The sequence below is a fragment of the Chinchilla lanigera genome, unplaced genomic scaffold (assembly GCF_000276665.1).
Source record: "Chinchilla lanigera isolate Chin_1 unplaced genomic scaffold, ChiLan1.0 scaffold00001, whole genome shotgun sequence".
NCBI lineage: Eukaryota > Metazoa > Chordata > Mammalia > Rodentia > Chinchillidae > Chinchilla > Chinchilla lanigera.
Genome location: NW_004955402.1, coordinates 22978085 through 22995276, shown reverse-complemented (window position 1 = coordinate 22995276; position 17192 = coordinate 22978085). Strand labels below are relative to the sequence as shown.

The 17192-nt window shown below is 41.7% G+C and overlaps 1 protein-coding gene across 9 annotated transcripts in view; it reads right to left on the bottom strand.

The window, feature by feature from the left end:
* Window positions 1-17192, bottom strand: part of Fhod3 (formin homology 2 domain containing 3) — a 455934-nt gene that overhangs the window by 282717 nt on the left and 156025 nt on the right. The window contains exon 1 of one of the 9 annotated variants that reach the window (XM_005372821.2): window positions 10773-10791. The exons of the other annotated variants lie outside the window; for them this stretch is intronic. The gene's annotated coding sequence lies outside the window, so the exon portion shown is untranslated. Of the gene's footprint in view, window positions 1-10772; window positions 10792-17192 lie in introns of those variants that run through there. 9 annotated transcript variants of the gene reach the window in all.

Here is a 17192-nt window from a genome sequence, read left to right as displayed (position 1 = left end):
CTTTTCCTGTAAGCATAGGGAATGAGGTGCCAATGTATGGTAAGATTCCTCAAATGCTGCTGGCTCTGAGTTTGCGATGTGCTCAGGTTGGAGGTAGCCCTTTCTTCCCACCTGCTCACCCCCACAGGGCATAGCCAGAGGGTTCCAGCAGCCCCCTCACCCACCACAGGCTCTGAGCATCTCCAGAGCTCCAGCTGTGCATTCCTGTGTCACAGCCCCTATCTTATCACCCTGTTCTTTCCCTACCACCTCCACCTTCCCTGTCCCCAACTGACGTCCCTGACTATCTGGGCCCTTATCACCGTGGATAGCTGGCTATTCTTAGTACTACATTTTCCCCTAATGGTTATGTCCTCACCACTCCCCATCCGGGCCTCCTTGAGGCATGACCCAGGCTAGGCCAGAGGCATCCACTATATATGTAGCTTCAGCATAAAGTTGTCAAGGTGACAAGGACATCAGAGACCCTCTAGGCAAACCAGGCCCCCAGAAGGAAAAATATGACTGCCACTGAGGTAGCACTTGAAACCCAACAATCACCTTGCTTTCCTTCTGTTATGGTTTGAATCTGTCATCAAGCGGCCATGGGGCAGGCTTTTAGGGTTTGACTGCTTGTGGGTGTGACAGCTACACCCACCCTGGGGTGGATAGTTTGCATATGTAAGGGAGAGAAAAAGGGTGCTTGAGGCCATTCCTCCTCCATTCCTGCCCTGGTGTGTGTTTTTTTTTTTTGTTGCTTTTGCTGTGTTCTGCCGCCATGAGCTGTGCCACTCTGCCTTGTAATCTGCCAAGTCTGGACTGAAACCTCCACAAACTGTAAGCAAAATAAACCTTTCCTTCCTTAATTTTGGGCGTCAGGTATTTTGTCCCAGCAATGAGAGAAAAGTAACCAAGACACCTTCCTATTCCAAGGAGCCTCTTCATGCCTCTGTAGACTGGGAAAGGACAGCCTGGGGGAGCCTGGGTTCCGCTCACCTGTCTTTCTGAGGAAAAGACCTGTCCTCGGCCTTCAGACTGCAAATCATCAGAGGTATTTTAGCATTCAGACTTAGTAAGTGTCTCCATTTCTGCAGGGTGTCCAGTGAAGACCCCTTGCCACAGGCAGTGCTTACGTGTCAGGTACCTAGAGTCGTTTCCCGCCCTTCCTGAAGCAGGAGAGCACCAAGGTTTCACAAGAGTAGGATGTTAAATAAGACTAGCATGTCTTAGAGGACAAGGTCACACTCATTTAGTAACACAAACGTCAGCACTTCTGTACTTCTAGGATGCTGCATGTGCGCCCACATTTCACATGTGCTCTTAACCAATCCTCACGACAGTGCTATGAGAAAGCAACAGTGTTTTCTTGTTTCATAAACTGAGCCAACTGAGGACAGAAAGGTCATGTGACCTTCCCTCTAAGCCAAGGAGCTGGGATTTGAGTCCCTGCTATCGGAGCTCAAAGTCTTTGCCCCTGAGTTCCCATACTACCTCATGGCCTCCTCCAGAGATGATGCTAGCTGGAGCAGACAGTTTATCTGAATTACTAGGAGAGGAGTAGAAAAGTGAAATGAAAGCCAAGGGGGACTCTTCAGTCTCATAAGACAAAAGTGAAGGGAAGGAAGCTTGCCCCCTTGCTTCCCTAGAATCATCACCAAAAAATGCAAGGTCTTCCCCTATCTAAAGAGCTGGACTTTTGCTGCTCAGCAGGAGTGGTCAGGTCTGGGAAAACCAGCCTAAGTATCCAAACACATGCAGGGATTCATCCAAGACTGGAAAACACATTTGCCCATTTTAAGTGAAGCCTGGACCTGTGGGACATCCTAGGATTCTCCCTCTCCCTGGGGTAACACAGACTGAAGGAGTCCCACCCCAACCAGGGGTGTAGACAGCTTTCTGCCCATTTCTTTGGCAATGTCAAGATTATATGAAATTGCATGGGGTCAGGGAGGACAGCAAAGAGGGAAAATAGCACACAAGTGAAGAGGGCTGGGAAGGCAGACTCGTGGCACACAAGGGACCATATTATCTACCCTGAGAACTAGCTCTAAGTTTATGGTTTATAACAGAGATCAGATCCAACCTCAGACATGGTCTGAATAGGTAAGATGTATCTATGTATGATGAGAGAGGAAGAAAAATCTGAGGTTACTATGATTTAGAAGGATTTATGTTAGAGAAGAAAAAAGCCACATCTCTCTCACAGTCTTCATGGTTGATACCCAACTAAGCCAAGACAAGAGCTCTGATCATTCTAAACACAGCATTCCAGAACTCTGGTATTGGTCAATAAGCACTGGCCCTTAGAATAAGACATACTTGGGATCCTTGGCTTAAATCAGTGTATGGGCTGGGTGTGATGGCACATACCTGTAACCCCAGCACTCAGGAGGTTGAGGCAGGAAGACTGCCATGAGCTCGAGGCCAGCCTGGACTACATACATGAGTTCAAGGCCATCCTGCACTACATAGTAAGACCCTATCTCAAAAAAATAAAAATAAAAAAACTCTAAAAAATAAAAAAAAAAAATCAACGTATGGATGATAAATCTCTCATGGATATTTAGTGAGCCTAGCCACCTTTTCCCACTATCCCCCTTGCCTGACACAGCAATGAACTACAAGATCTCCCAGCATGGACCCAAGTGGCCCTGTACCTTCTGTGCCAACTCCTGGTTCTCACGCCAAAGCACTGCTGAAGGCAGCCCAGGTCATAGTCTCAGCCCTGCCCAAGCCCCTTCTGGGCCATGATCACAAGAAGGAGCCATAAACATTGTTGCTTGTTTTCCTTTAAAGTACTAAGATCGATGTCTTTCCATTTGTTTTGCCTAAAATCATCCCACCACTTTTTATATTTCTACTTTGCTTTTATTTAAAAGGTTTTAAATACCCGTTGGTAGTTTGCCTCTGTGTATGAGGATTAGAGAAAGAATGGTGTTAAAAGTCCCCTGGCTTAGTCACTTTTCTCATTATTGAGACAAAACATCTGGCACCCAAAGTTAAAGGAGGAAAAGTTTATCATAGCTCACAATTTGTAGAGGCTTCAGTCCATAGTTGGCTGCTCCAAGGCAGAGTGGCATGGCAGAGGGGCATCACAGAGGAGAAACTGTCCATGGCTGACAAAAGGCAGCAAAGCAGCAAGCAACAACAGCCTCCCTCTTTCTGTCCTTTATATTCCATTCAGGCTATTCACCCTCAAGGTGGGTAGCACTCACACCTAGTATGGGGCACCCTTAATCCCAGCATCACACAACCTAGATCCAGCCACCTCTGAAAAGCCCCACCTATGAGTGAAAGAGGTTTTAGCAGGACACCTACACACAAGCTACAACAACCACTATCTCTGTATGTATTTGAGGCCCTAAGGTACTAACAGGAGGAACAGGAGGAGAGGAGAGACAAGGGGAGACAAATAAGGCTGAGAGATGGACCCTTTTTTCTTGTGTCCACTGAAGCCAAGCCACGGGCCTCCTCTTCCACCTCCTCCTGCGTCCTCCTGTCTCTACCATTCGCTAGGGATCCATCCACGTCTCTCTCCAGGCCTTCTGTCCCTGGCACTACCTCTCTCTCTCCACTTGCACACAGATCATTTCCACTCCTACAAGTTATCACACTGGCAGTCACTAAAGGAAAAGAAACGCAATGTCTCCTAAGTGTCAGTTGATGGAATTTTCATCCCCTTGACCCAAGTTTCCCTGGCTGGGTCTGATTCACTCAGAAGAAGCCGATCTGTCCCTGGCCTGAGCCTCCTGGGTCCTGGATCCAGGCTGCACATGGCACCCCCTGCATAGTGCACATGAAGCTTCCAGAAATGTCCAGAGATCAGCCTTCCCATGAATCTCTAGTAGCAGTAAGTGTTTTCTGGGAGAATTTTAAGGGTAAAATGTCCTTAGGAACCGTTTGAACGTTATTAATGAAAGGAATGTTTATTGCTCTAACTGACTTGTCCTTTGCTAATCCTTTCCCCAGATATCTTTTATCAGAGAGGTACACAGTTCATTTCTTTGACACGTCAGTATTGACATAATCATCTGAAAACTTAAGTACAGTGGCATGTTTCCCAAAAGAATTATCAACCTGGCCACAGATATGCTCCACATCAAATACCAGGAATTAGAAATGTGAGGCTCTTCTGAGAAAATAAAACTAAAGCTGGTTTTCTCCTATTTAATCTCTTTGCAAAAACTTCCTGCTCTATCTTTGAAAGATAACATGGCCATTGAGACTATGGATTTCCTTTTAGCTTAAAAACCTATTTTCTGAGCAACCTGTATGTCTCTGACTATTTTGTCAACAAACAGGGACCCAAGGGAAAAATACTCTTCTAAAAAAAATGTAATATTTATCCATTTCTGAAGCACTTTTGATAAATGATTGGAATATAATTTCTCCAATTTCCAGGGTCTTCTACACTTATGAGCATCAAAAACTCACTGAAAAAAGTTTTATTCTGGCAAATAAATTGGCACCTGAGCTAAAAGCTTGTCCCAGTAGACAAGGCTATCAAAAAGGAATTCTTAAGTAATCAATTTTAACTGAACAAAGACCATGAAAATGTAAGATAGCCACCTAACTACTTTGGATTTCACTAAAATTTATAACTCACTGTGTTAATTTCTGGAAATAAGAGTTCCCATTAACAAAGTTGTAAATATACATTAAAATCTAGAAATCAGGCAAATCAGACTTACAATAAAGAAGGGACCAATGGGAAAGTTACTGTTTATTGCTGTCCTTAAACTACTGGGAAAGTTCTAGGATGTGAAGTACTTTGATATACCTTCAGCCGTCTAGTATATCAAAGTTCAGAGAACTGAAACAAGGTAGTTTGGAGAGAAGTCTGTTTACTCATATCCATAGTAGTTCTACTAAGCGGCAGAAGGTACGGTATATCTCCATTATTCTACATCACCTGGCCAACAAGCATTCCAAGTGAACACATAGGCCAGAGGATAAAGAAAAGTTAAGGCAGCCCAGGACTTTCTACAGAAAAATGAGAAAGCAGTTTTAATAAAAAAAGGTTTGTTTAAAATCATCCAAAAATTACAACTACTTTCACATTTGCATACTATTCTATAGTGGATAATACATTCTGCAATGGATCTTTAAGATTTTCTTGTCCAACTTGATTTTATTGAAAAGAAATGAAAACCTCAAGCTTAGAAGGGACTGGCTCAGGATCACAGTAACTGTGACAGATCCATGACTAAGGCAGAGGCCTTCCAACTCCCGGTGCTGTACTCTTTCCACTACATCACCCCTTCCTCATTGGAAATCTGCTTTATCTTACAAAACAGACAGGCACAACACCAATTCTGCAAGGCAAACTACCTACATTCCAAAAACTTATTAGTAAGTTAGTTATTTGAAGTGAAAGAGAAATTTCCCTGTGAAAATAATGTTTCCTGTGTTGGAGAGATTCCCAGTCTAGCCCAAAAAAGAAAATTTAGATACTCTGAGAAGCACGGGTGGGTAATCTTCGCACTCTCTCAGAGAGTTCCTATGTCCTCCTCTACATAACTGAGGTTCAGTGCTGGGCAACACACTCCTGGGTGAAGTCACTGTCAAACCACAAGGGCAAAGTGAGTGAATCCAAAGACTTGGGAATAAGACCAGCCTGAGTCAAAGTTCAGGTTCACCCAACATTCACAGATAGTAATCAACTTCATTCTCCCAGTAAAAATCTATTGGAAAAAGAAGATCAAGGGATGAAGGAAATCTTCTATCTGTGTGCCTGCACTGTTAGTGTTTCTCTTGACCCTTAGAAACAGGTGGAGAGAGAGGAGGAGTAAGCAGATACTGGCTGTCTCCTGGAGGAAGAAGGCAGCCTCAAAGTCACGCCTGGGAGTGAAAGGAAAGCAAGTGGTCAGCTTTGTCCCTGCTTTGAGCTTCACAGGCACTGCTCTATTAACTTCTCATTAAACCTTTTGACACCAACCTTAATGACTTGATCTGACCCATTAGAAAATGATGCTCAGAGAGAGGTTTAGCGAGTTGTCTGAGATTACACAGTAATCAATAGGGGAATTAGGATTCAAAGTGACAGCTGAGAGATCTCATGGCAGAAATGGAACACGTGCTCTTGCAGTGTGATCCATAGCTTGCTGGGGCCCTGTGGAAAACAGCTTATAGTAATGCTTCACGGGAAAATGACCTCCAGGGTAACATGTAACACACTGATTACACTAATGTCTCACATATGTATACTGACCTGTGACTTACAAAACCTCTGTTTAAATATACTCTTGGATTATAATCCAAAGTAGAAAATAACATCAACATGTCTATACTGATATGAATAAGTGACTCGATAACAATACCAGCAAAACAGACAAATCTCCCCATCTCCCCTCAAGGTGGAGACACATAACTAACTACGCCTTTGAATCTGGGCTGCATATAGTGACTTCCTCCCCAGGAAGCAGTACGAAGAAGAGACAAAGAAAGCAGCTTCACAGTGGAGAAACCTGCTCAACCCTCCACTGGCCTGATGTTCCAGGTTATATCAACACTGGTAAACCATGTGGGCAACATACACCCTTGACATGATGTGACAGCGATGGCATTTTACCTCCTGGTCTCCCACCTGCAACCCTATTCTAAGTGTGAGAAAAATCCCAACTGAAGGTTATTCTGCAAAATACCCAACTAGTACTGCTCAGAATCAAGATCATCAAAATCATCAAAGTAAGTCTGAAACACTGTCATAGCCAAAGCAGCCTAAGGAGATAGGTCAACTAAATGTAATGTGGTGTACTAGATGGATTCTGAAGCAGGAAAATGACTTTAGATTAAAAAAATGAGGAGGATATGGGTAAAGTATGGAACTTTAGGTAACATCAGTTGTGACCAAAGTTTATCAATATAAGCTCTTGATAATAAAAATAACTGAGTAGATGTATAAGAAAACTCCCTACACTACCCTTGCAATTTTTCTGTAAGTTTAAGAGTATTGTACAGTTAAGTTCACTTTGTAAAATGTATAAAACAGGGGCTGGGGATTTAGCTCAGTGGCACAGTGCCTGCCTGGCAAGCGCAAGGTCATGAGTTTGATTCCTGGTACCAGAAAAAAACAAAAAACAAAACAAAACAAAAAAGAGTAAAATGTATAAAACAAAACACGTCGCTTGTATACTTGCTCGTTTCACAACCTCCCTTCCTCTCTTCCCCCTTCAAGGATTGAGGACTAGAAAAGTTGGCTGAAATCTTTCTCCTGCACTGTAGGGCCATCTGTGAAGACGTGAGCACTCTGCATGATGAAGGTTTGATGGGAAGACACATTGGCAACTATAGACTAAGTCTCCACAAAGGCAGCCCAGTCAAAAAAGCAATTCACCTAACTCCAAGTTCTGGGTATGCACAGGAGTTCATTGATCAAGTTTTCCTGTAATTCTCTTCATCATGCTCAGCACTCTACAGTCACATGTCACTTAATGGGAGACATACCTTCTGGAGCCGCAGCTATAGTGATTCTGTTGTGCAGACATCATTGACTGTACTTGCAAAAACCTAGATTGGACAGATCATTCACTGAAAATGGCCTCTTGATACCATCAAAAGATACTGTAAATATAAGACGTATCATTATCACTGCGGTAACACACCTTATTGTCTCACAGTAAACTTTGCTTTTATATGTAGAAGTAAACTTTTAAAAACTGGCACCAACATCACCACAAACATGTGTGTAATGTGTTGTGTTGTGATGTGATGTCACTAGGTGAGACAAATTTTTCAATTCCATTATAATCCTATGGCACCACCATCATATACATACTCCTGTGTTGGTCAAGATGTGCTTATGTAAAGATGGCTGTACTTATGCCTCGCCCTCACTGTGTGGTTGGCCACTTTATCCTGGCCTATCTGGTTGGCACTCCCGTGAATGAGTTACTTCTTTCCCCAACTAAACTGCAAACTCCTCTTTAAGGGTAATGATATCTTTTGTCTTAGGCTAGATGCTGCTCCCCAAAGGGAAGGAAACAGAGTTTACATAGAAATGCTGCCTACAGACACAGGCAGGAGAGAACAGGTGAAAGAGAGAAAGTGCAGAAAGGACAAGGACCTAAAGAAGAACCTTCCCACAAAGCAGATGTCTTAAACGGCCAAGGGACTGTCACTCAACTCCAGACTGCTGAGAGCACTGCCATGAAAGCTACCACTAGGGAAAGTCAGGGTCAGAGCAAGTGGCAGTGTAGCCAAGAAAAGCTTAGCAATAGCACAAATATTCCCAAATGTGAAAGGATACATGACTGAAGTCACAGTGCAGCTCAACACAGGTGGAGTTCCACAGAGACCTTTTTTTACAAGGTGGAAAGTACTGAAATATATTTGAAGATTTAAAAAAGAAGGTGGTAAGAAAGAGTCATAAAATCTAGTTTAGCCAAGATGGTTCAACTGAGCTACTTGTAGATTTCATGGGGAAAATATTTGAATTTTCCATACAAACACTCAATAAATGATTGTGCTTTGTTAAAACATTTGAGGCTGCCCTGTTTCCCTTCACTGCAACAAAAAGGTCAAGAGACTAATGCAGGGGCAGAGAAAAGGCCCTCAACAGAAGTGAGCAATTATTTTAATGTAGAGACACTGCCATCCTTGATTCCAATTTCCACATCTCTGCAGCAGCCCTTAATGTGGGGTTACACACATAAAGGTCAGGGGTGGACATATGGTGGGAAGTACATACCACCACACAGCGTTTTTCAATAACCATTCAGATTTCTTTTGTTTTACTCCAGGGGACAAGGAGATGAAGCAGACACCCAAACAAAAGCAACCTGTGACAACCCCAAGCTTACCCTTCTCACCTCTTCTGCTCACCCTCATTTTGGATACATCCCCCACCTACTCTGCTTTCTCACTTCACGAGTCATTCTTGTGAGCTTGTATATTTCCTCTGAACACTCAGATACTTCCAGAGGGAACCTGGATTGACCACTGGCACCTCACTAGCTATTATTTCAATCCATTCTCTTGGCTTTAATCCAGAACATTATGGTACAGGTGCATAGGTGCAAGGGTAGGCCAGAAAGTTCAGCAACCTACCTATTCTTGTTTCTACCTCCTTTTTTCTCTACCTGTTTACAGATTCCCAAATTCTCATGGTTAGGGGCTCCAGAACCTACCATTCAGTGTAGCTTAAGGCTTTCCAGATCACCTAAATGTTAAGAATGTTTAAGCTACGAATGAAATAAATAGCACATAGATTATGAGGCTACAAACTGTAGACCTTTGCCTGCTATACACTATATGATGAAGCTGAAACACAAGCCTGCCTTCTGCTATTTCCAGGCGGTGACTTCCTGAGCTATGTTAACTCTCCTAAGCTCTGGGGAATCTCCTAGAGAAACCAAAAAAGAACAGGTACTGACTCAGAGAAAAACACTTGCAGTTCAGCAAACCCATGGCTATTCACCCACTCCAGCTGCCACTGTGGTTTCTTTATCTCATCCTCTGGAGAAAGACTGTCAAACTCTTTGGAATTGGTTTCAGCTCTACCAATAATAGCAAATTACAACAGCTGCTCCCTTTTTTTTCCTTTTTTGAAGACTGCCTTTTTATTGCTGGATTCAGATACCTTTAGTGTGTGAGTTTAAGCCAAAATTCTGGCAAAAACCAGATGTTCTTTACAGAAGCTTATGTTTACTGCATAGTTTTTGACCACATCTAAAGATGCTCTTTCCAGTGAACCACCTACCAATGCAGACAGCTACAGACTGCACTGGAAGGGCACACAACAGCCCATCACTGGATGACTGCATGCACATAAAAATGAAAGTCCAATATCAAACTAGTCCTCAAAGGCATTTGAGGTCCATATCAAGATCTCCTGACCAGGCATCAACACACAGCAAAACATCTTCAATGCTTTCTGCACCTGTCTCTTTCACCAAATTCACATGCATTTTGACAGCTATTCCCTTAAAACTACTTTACTCCCAAAACATTCTGACCCTTTCACTTTATTTCCTAATTCCCAACCTGCTAGAACTCAACTGTAGCAACATGTTCTATCCAGCCCATCTCCTTCTTTCCAATCCTTCCCTTACTATCTCAAAAAACCAACATGCAGGTGCAAAATATAATCCTCCTTTCAAGGTGAATACTTGTACACCAGTGCTTTTCTTCTGACTCATACTGGTCAGTACTAAATAGTATTATGTCAGGTTTCCCCATGACAGAGGGAAGATGATGGTCCCCGTTTTGTGGTTCCACTGCTTGTGGTTGAGCAAGAGCTGAGGTGTGTACAGCAGGATTCTCTGCAAAGCTTGGTGCAGACCTGGGAACTCGGTGCAGAGAAACAGAAATGGATCCCTCTGTGACCTCATACTGACAGGATCACCCTGTTCTGCCCCTTCCAGTAGCCTCCAAGAACACAGAAGGCCTTGGTGAGCAGTTTAAAAACTACAAGCTAAATAATTTTTACAGCCTGACTTTCTATTCCATTCTTACCCATGATATAGGAATCCACATCATTTTAGATTTCTTCTCAAAGTATTTCTAATGCCTTACATTCAACTGGTCCTTCCTTCTTCTGTCTCCCAGGAAGAGAAGAAAAACCATCAGCATATCCAGCCTGAAAACCCCTGAGCTGGTGTGGCTGATAAACTCCAGTTCCCTGGGCACTCACCTCATTTGTTGGAAATTTACTCTGTTCTGATCACTGTCACAAGTTGATTTGTCACAGACAATCCAAGGCCATGCAAAGATAGAAAAGCATGCATAGCTAAGGGATTTCTTGGAGGCCCACAGTTAATTATAATTGCACTAGAAGCCAGAGCTGGGCTCACCTGTCACCGTTCACTGCTCAGGACAAAAGGAGTTCAACAGGAACAGAAGCTCATTAACTCCACAGGGGGCCTGGAAAACACTGGAAAAGTACAGGGCCCTCAGGGAAGGCTGATCTGAATGCCAGGGCACACGCAAGTGCACATCCAGGGTGCACATGATCTTCATGTATTTACATGCAGAGCTTTAGCATTGGGGGCAACACCCTTGAGATGGTCAGGTAGCTCCAACCATTAACACGGTACCTGGAGAGGGACAGGGAGGAAGAGGAAGGGAGACACAAACTCCAGATGGAAAGAGATCAGTTTGCCATTCTGCTGAAGGTCACAGCCCAGTCTGTTTATATCTTCTCTCCATATGGTAGCTGCAGCCAGACTCCAGGTATGTGCATTAAAGGCTTAAATGTGTGCTCCAGTAACTGCCGACTCATCATGGAGCCCAAGGACAGCAGGACTGGCAACATGGTTCCTATATTCAAATATTTTTAAAAATTTTGTGCTGTATTAAATACATTTATTTACCTCTGATATATAAACAGCCTTTTTTAAAATGGAAGTTTAGCCAGTATTGTCAGTGCCTAAGTGGAAAACACATCTCTTAATAAAACTGTATTAATGTTTTCACCCAAAAGAATTGTAGTAGTTACATCACATGGATGTGATCAAAGCAAATGAGTGAAATGTTGAAAATTATGCAAATTATGAAATGTTGAAAATGTTTCCCTCTTACTCCTCCCACCTCACCCCAGAATACTTCCCTAGCAATTTTAACTGTTCTTATTTTCCCCATTGAGAGCAAACTCTCTATTCCAATATGTTCTTCCTAGGATCAAGGCTGCTGAGGCTGGACATGGTAGCACCAAGGGTAGCAGGCAGGGACAATTCCCACTCCCAGCTCTGCAGACAGGTATGCTGACTGCAAAGCATCCACTGGGGAATCAATGATGAGCAGAAGTGACTTAGAGCTGGACAGAGCAGACCAGATGTGTGCACTCAATTTCAGTTTCAGAAATGTTACTGAAACTCTTGGCATGCTGTCATCTCCTCTTTAGCTTTGTTCAATGCTATGGTCTGTGTCTTTGTTTCTTGCAGAAGTGAATGCCACATTGGTAGGTTTGTAAATTCACAGTGCAAACCTCCAAAGGGCTGAAGAACATGAAGTGAGGTCTTTCTGAACACTGTAAGAGGGCAGGTCTGAGAACAGAAGGGCTGCTGCAGAGTGTCTAGTCAGATGTGAAATACACACTGCCATGCCAGAGGACCAACTGTTCCTCAGTCCTAAAACCAAAAAGGGGTGTGGGGAGATGGAGAAAGGTTGGAGGGGTGAGCTTCTGAATGGAAGTCTACAAGAAAAAATCTGAATGATGAAATTTTGCATCCAAAAAATGTAGAATAACTTTTTTTAGCTTTATCAAAGTTCATGCTTTAAAACAACACAGAAAAGCTACACACGTGAACAATAAGGGAATTATCAATTCCACAAAAACAAAGTCTATAAGAAAGGAGATCTCACTGTCCCCTATGTAGCTTAACTAAGCAATACTGAAGCAACTGTAACAAGGTAAATGCCAGATATGCTGCACTTCACAACAATAACAAAAGGCACTGCAACCATGAGAGGGTACCTGTGTGGTATCCGTGTGTATCTGTCTGTGTACAAGCTATGCATCCATACCTGTGTGTGAGTATGTGTCTCTCTGAGTGCATACATGTGTCCGCCTCTCTCTGTGCCTGTATGTGTATGTATGTGCTCATGTGTGTGCACCTTGTAGGGAATGTTACAGAAAAGAACAAATTCTCATCTTTCATTCCAGGAAGTAAAAAGAAAATATCTAAAAGTAAAAGATCAATATACAGCAAGATGACAAATTATGTAGAACGATAAAAACAAACCATGAGATTCAGCTTGGAGAGTGGCTATTTCTTGGGAATGAGAACTGAGAGTGGACAGGGTGGGGCTGGGGCAAGGCCTGGTGTTTTTCAATGACTTTAAGCTTAGGTTAATGAAAACAAATCAGATTCATAAATAAGAATGTAAATAAACGAAGTCACTGAGTGGTCACAAATACTACAGTAAAGCCATGAAGAAAAGTTATTTCCAAATGCTTTTAATGAGAAAGGATTTATATTCTACGACTTTTAAAAAACCTATTAATTTTAATCAAGCTCATTACTATTCCCAAGTAGTGCGTGAATTTTGATGATTAAATAAGACTTTGTCTTTTGTTTGACACTTTTTTCTCCTACTAGATTTCACTGGTGCACAGAGATCAGAGCAGTGTTGCAGGTCGTGACTAGTGACAGAATTACTAACATTACTTAGCATTCCTGTGCCAGAAAGCATGCATGTGTATTCTCCTCCTCCAAGTCTTACAGGGAATACCCACTTTATAAATAAGAAAATTGGGTGTCTCCGTCTCCCAGGAGCCTGTTGCCCCTAGGAGTTCTTTTCAGAGTCAGTGTAGCCAGTCTTGACTTCACAAGAGCCTGCCCCAACTGTGAAAATGAAACAGAATGTACTGGATTCCTGGCAGCTGAAAAATACATATATAATTAGTGAAAGCTCATTGTCATAAAAGATCTTTGCCCCTGCCAACATGAACACTCCCTACAAACTCTTCTGATACCTATGAAAGTTGAAGAACAAAGATTAGGGGCCTGGGAAGGCAGGTGATATCCTCAGAAGTTGCTTGCAAGTCTAGGATGGTTTCAAAGCAAAGAAAGAGAGAAAAGAGAAAAGAGAAGAGAAGAGAAGCCTGAAAAATCTGCCAAACACATCCCTCAGAAGATCCGCTCCAGTGAGCTGGGTGGGGCTGAGGTACAGTCATTTTTTCAATTCTCCAAGGCAATTCTAAGGTATAGCTGGCATTGATAACAATGACCTTAAAGGAAAAGATAAAGAGCCCAACAATTAGGAATTCAGACAATGCACTTAATTGCAGCTTTTAACTCAGCATTCAAAAATATGGTATTATTTGTTCTAATAAAGAGCAGTATTTTTATGAATAAACTAAAGAAGGATGGATGGGATCTGAATCACAAACAAGCACAAGTCAGAGGCAGAGTAAAATCTTCAAGGCACCAAGAAATGGATGTTCAGCAGGGTGAAAAATCGTTCCTGTCCCTCCAGCTACCTGATTCCTTTCCTCAGTGGAAAGCAACCAGTTTCTGCATCAGAAATGCATTTAAATGTTCCTACAAGTTTGAAATTTGATTTTATTTATCCTAACAACAGCCTTTTTCCAAGTTGCTACACTAAAAATAATTTTAATGACTGTATGATACTCTGTGAAGTCGATTTGCTTAAGCATTAGATTTATTTTAGATTGTCATTCTAAATAATGTTGCATTTAGCTGTCTTGACGTGTTGGCTAGCTCTGGTCAGATTTTGAAGTATTCTGTGAGGTTGAAACTCCCTGTCTCCACTATTCCTTTTGATGACTGTATTAAAAGTGAAGAAAAACATACTGTCCCCACTGCTAAAAGCCCGAAGTCTATACCAACCTTGCCACCCTGTTGGAAAAGACCAGCTCCATGTGGAAAAGACAAAGCCCTACAAATTAGGCGGAGTCACGCTGATGACATCATTTGTCACACACCAAGACCCAATACAACATGATTAACTACTAAGTCAGGTGGATGATACATCTTTAGAATTACTCCAGCCTGGGTCACTGAAACGCATGCTCACACCCTCGAGTATCTACAAGAACACAGCATTGATCCACAGGGTTAATGTGCTCCATCCAGAACATCATTTTTATCCAAAGAGCTGAGGAATGAGATGATACATTTACATTCATCATAGAATATAAAGTGAAGGGCACAGTCTGAATGAGTTCCCAATAACATCTTTAAAAAAAAGAGGAAGGACTGCAACTCTTTGGCAGAGGTAGGCAGCTAGGTCCTTGGCCTACGTCTTTGGCCCAACTCTTCTTAAAAGTACAGGTTTACTATGAGGAATGCTGCCACACAGTATGCAGTCCTTTCCTCTGAGCTGTAAAGATGCAGTGGCCTCTTTACAAAGGCGAGTGCATGGTACTATCTGAAAACACCTTTGATGTGATCATTGAGGCTAAGGTCTCAGGGCTTCCTGCCATCCTTTACACTTCTCCAGAAAGAGCCCTGCGAGGGGCCCTCTGCTCTCCCCACTTCCACAGAAGTCAATCTCCTTCATGCTCACTCCCTGGAGAAGTTTCTGTTCAGGGAGGCAGAAGTCCACAAATACATGAATAGGGCAACCCACTCAGGGTCCCTCCTGTCTCTCAGGAACTACTCCTATCCCCAAATAAACCTTTCCTATTCTTTTGGTCTTTTTGAGACAGGGTCTCACTATGCAGGTCAGGCTAGCCTTGAGCTCACTTTGTAGCCCAGGCTGGTCTCAAACTCACAACAATCCTCCTGCCTCAGCCTCCTGAGTGCTGGGATGACAGGTGTGCACCCCCACGCTCAGCACCTTTCCTATTCTTAACCTCCTTTGTCCTTTGGAATTCATTCTTCAATTTCAGGGACACAAACTTAGCACGTCTAACATTTAGCAGGTTGGAAGTTACATGTCTTCTATATCATTTTGGAGCTCCAACTGAGACCTTTGGAAGGAGCTTGTGCTCTTGGGTGTGTCTAAGGCTGGAGGACAAGTTTTGGAAGTTTACCTCTGCTATGGATGGTTGTTACTGTCTGCAAGTGAGAGGAAATTCAATGTCAATGTCCCTTACTTTGGAGTATTTTTAAGCACTGGAAGTTGTTCGACCCTCACACTCTGAGGAAGAGCTGTTTAATATTTTTTTTTTCCATCCATGAATGGCCTGCCTATCCCTTAAAGGAAAAATGGAAAAATGGAATGCAGAGGTTTTCTTGATCAAAGATTTTAACGTATGTGTGCATGTGAGTGTGTATGTGTGGGGGGTCTTAAAAAGTGTTAGCTGTTATGATGAGGCATCTAAACTAAGTGATTTTGGCTATAACTAAAATGTTAACTTTTCTATGTCTAAAACAATATGATTTTCTAAAAATATTGAGATGCTCTTGGTTAAACTTGCAAAACTAGATTTAAAAACAAAGGTTCTATATTTTACTAAAATAAGTTTCTTGTGTTCTCATTGTTAGGTTTTTGGTTAGTAAAAAGTGAGCTTTAAGAATTAAAGAGTATTTGAATGTTAACCTACGAAATGTTTATACTAATCAGTTTGTGATTGGTTAAATAACTATTATCTCGGTTTATGACATAACATATTTGGAGATATATGTATGTATACATCTAAAAGCAAGCTATACTATGAATCTAAGCTTTAAAGTTTATATATTCAGACAACATGGGCTTAATACAAAGTAACAATATGTGCTCTCTTTAGTAAAATGTATGTTTAGACCTTAAAAAATATAATGATCAAAATTGGACATCTCTTTAAATTCAACATTTTATTGCTTCTCGGCCTTTTGGCTAAGATCAAATGTAAATTCAACATTTTGATTTCTGACATTTAAATTCTGATATTTAAACTTGCTCTACATCTGTTGGCTTTGATTAAACAAGCATTTAGTTATCAAATAAATGAGATATACTTTTGTATCAGGTAATAAGTCTAGGTATAGTCATTAACACTGTTTCATGAACTTCTCAGAGCTGTACAGAGGTCCTTAACTCTTATTAACATAGTGACACCTTACAAACATGTTAAAGGATTCTAAAATCTGTCTTAAGAGTAGAAATTAAACATGTAAAGATTTTCATATAGCTGTGATACCAATTATTGCTAACCTCATGGTATATTAAATTATATATATTTTCCAAGTGTACAGGCCTTCTTTAAAGATGCAAAACTGAAAAACGCCATCCTGGTAACTTCCATCTGAAGTTGTTTATGATGACAAACTTTTTTAGGCTCAAGCATCTGGCTTTCCCTTGTGTTCCAGCTATCTGTGATGAATTGTTTGTGCCAATCCAATACGACAGTTTGTGTCAGCCAGATGATGCAGATACATATTCAAGCCTGTGCTTGTGCAATTGTTATGTAATTGTATTATACCAGTTAGAGATACCTAAACACTGTACAGTCCAGACAATGTCTAATGTTTGGAAATTAGGCATAAATAATCTGTAAAGTACATCTATAAACAAATATATTCCACTTAAATGTCACTCTGGTAACAGAAAATGGTTCAAAGATAATAAATTAGGTAAAAGTTCCTTATGTCATAAAGATAACTGCCTAAAAAGTTATTCTATACTAAAATGGATATTTACATGTGTTTCAGAGATAATGTCATCGTGATTGTCATGCTAAATGCTATGCTGCCCTTGATCTTGAACATTCTTTATAAAACTTTTATGTGGGGCTGGGGATTTAGCTCAGCGGCAAAGCGCCTGCCTGGCAAGCGCAAGGTCGTGAGTTCGGTTCCCGGTACCGGAGAAAAACCAAAAAA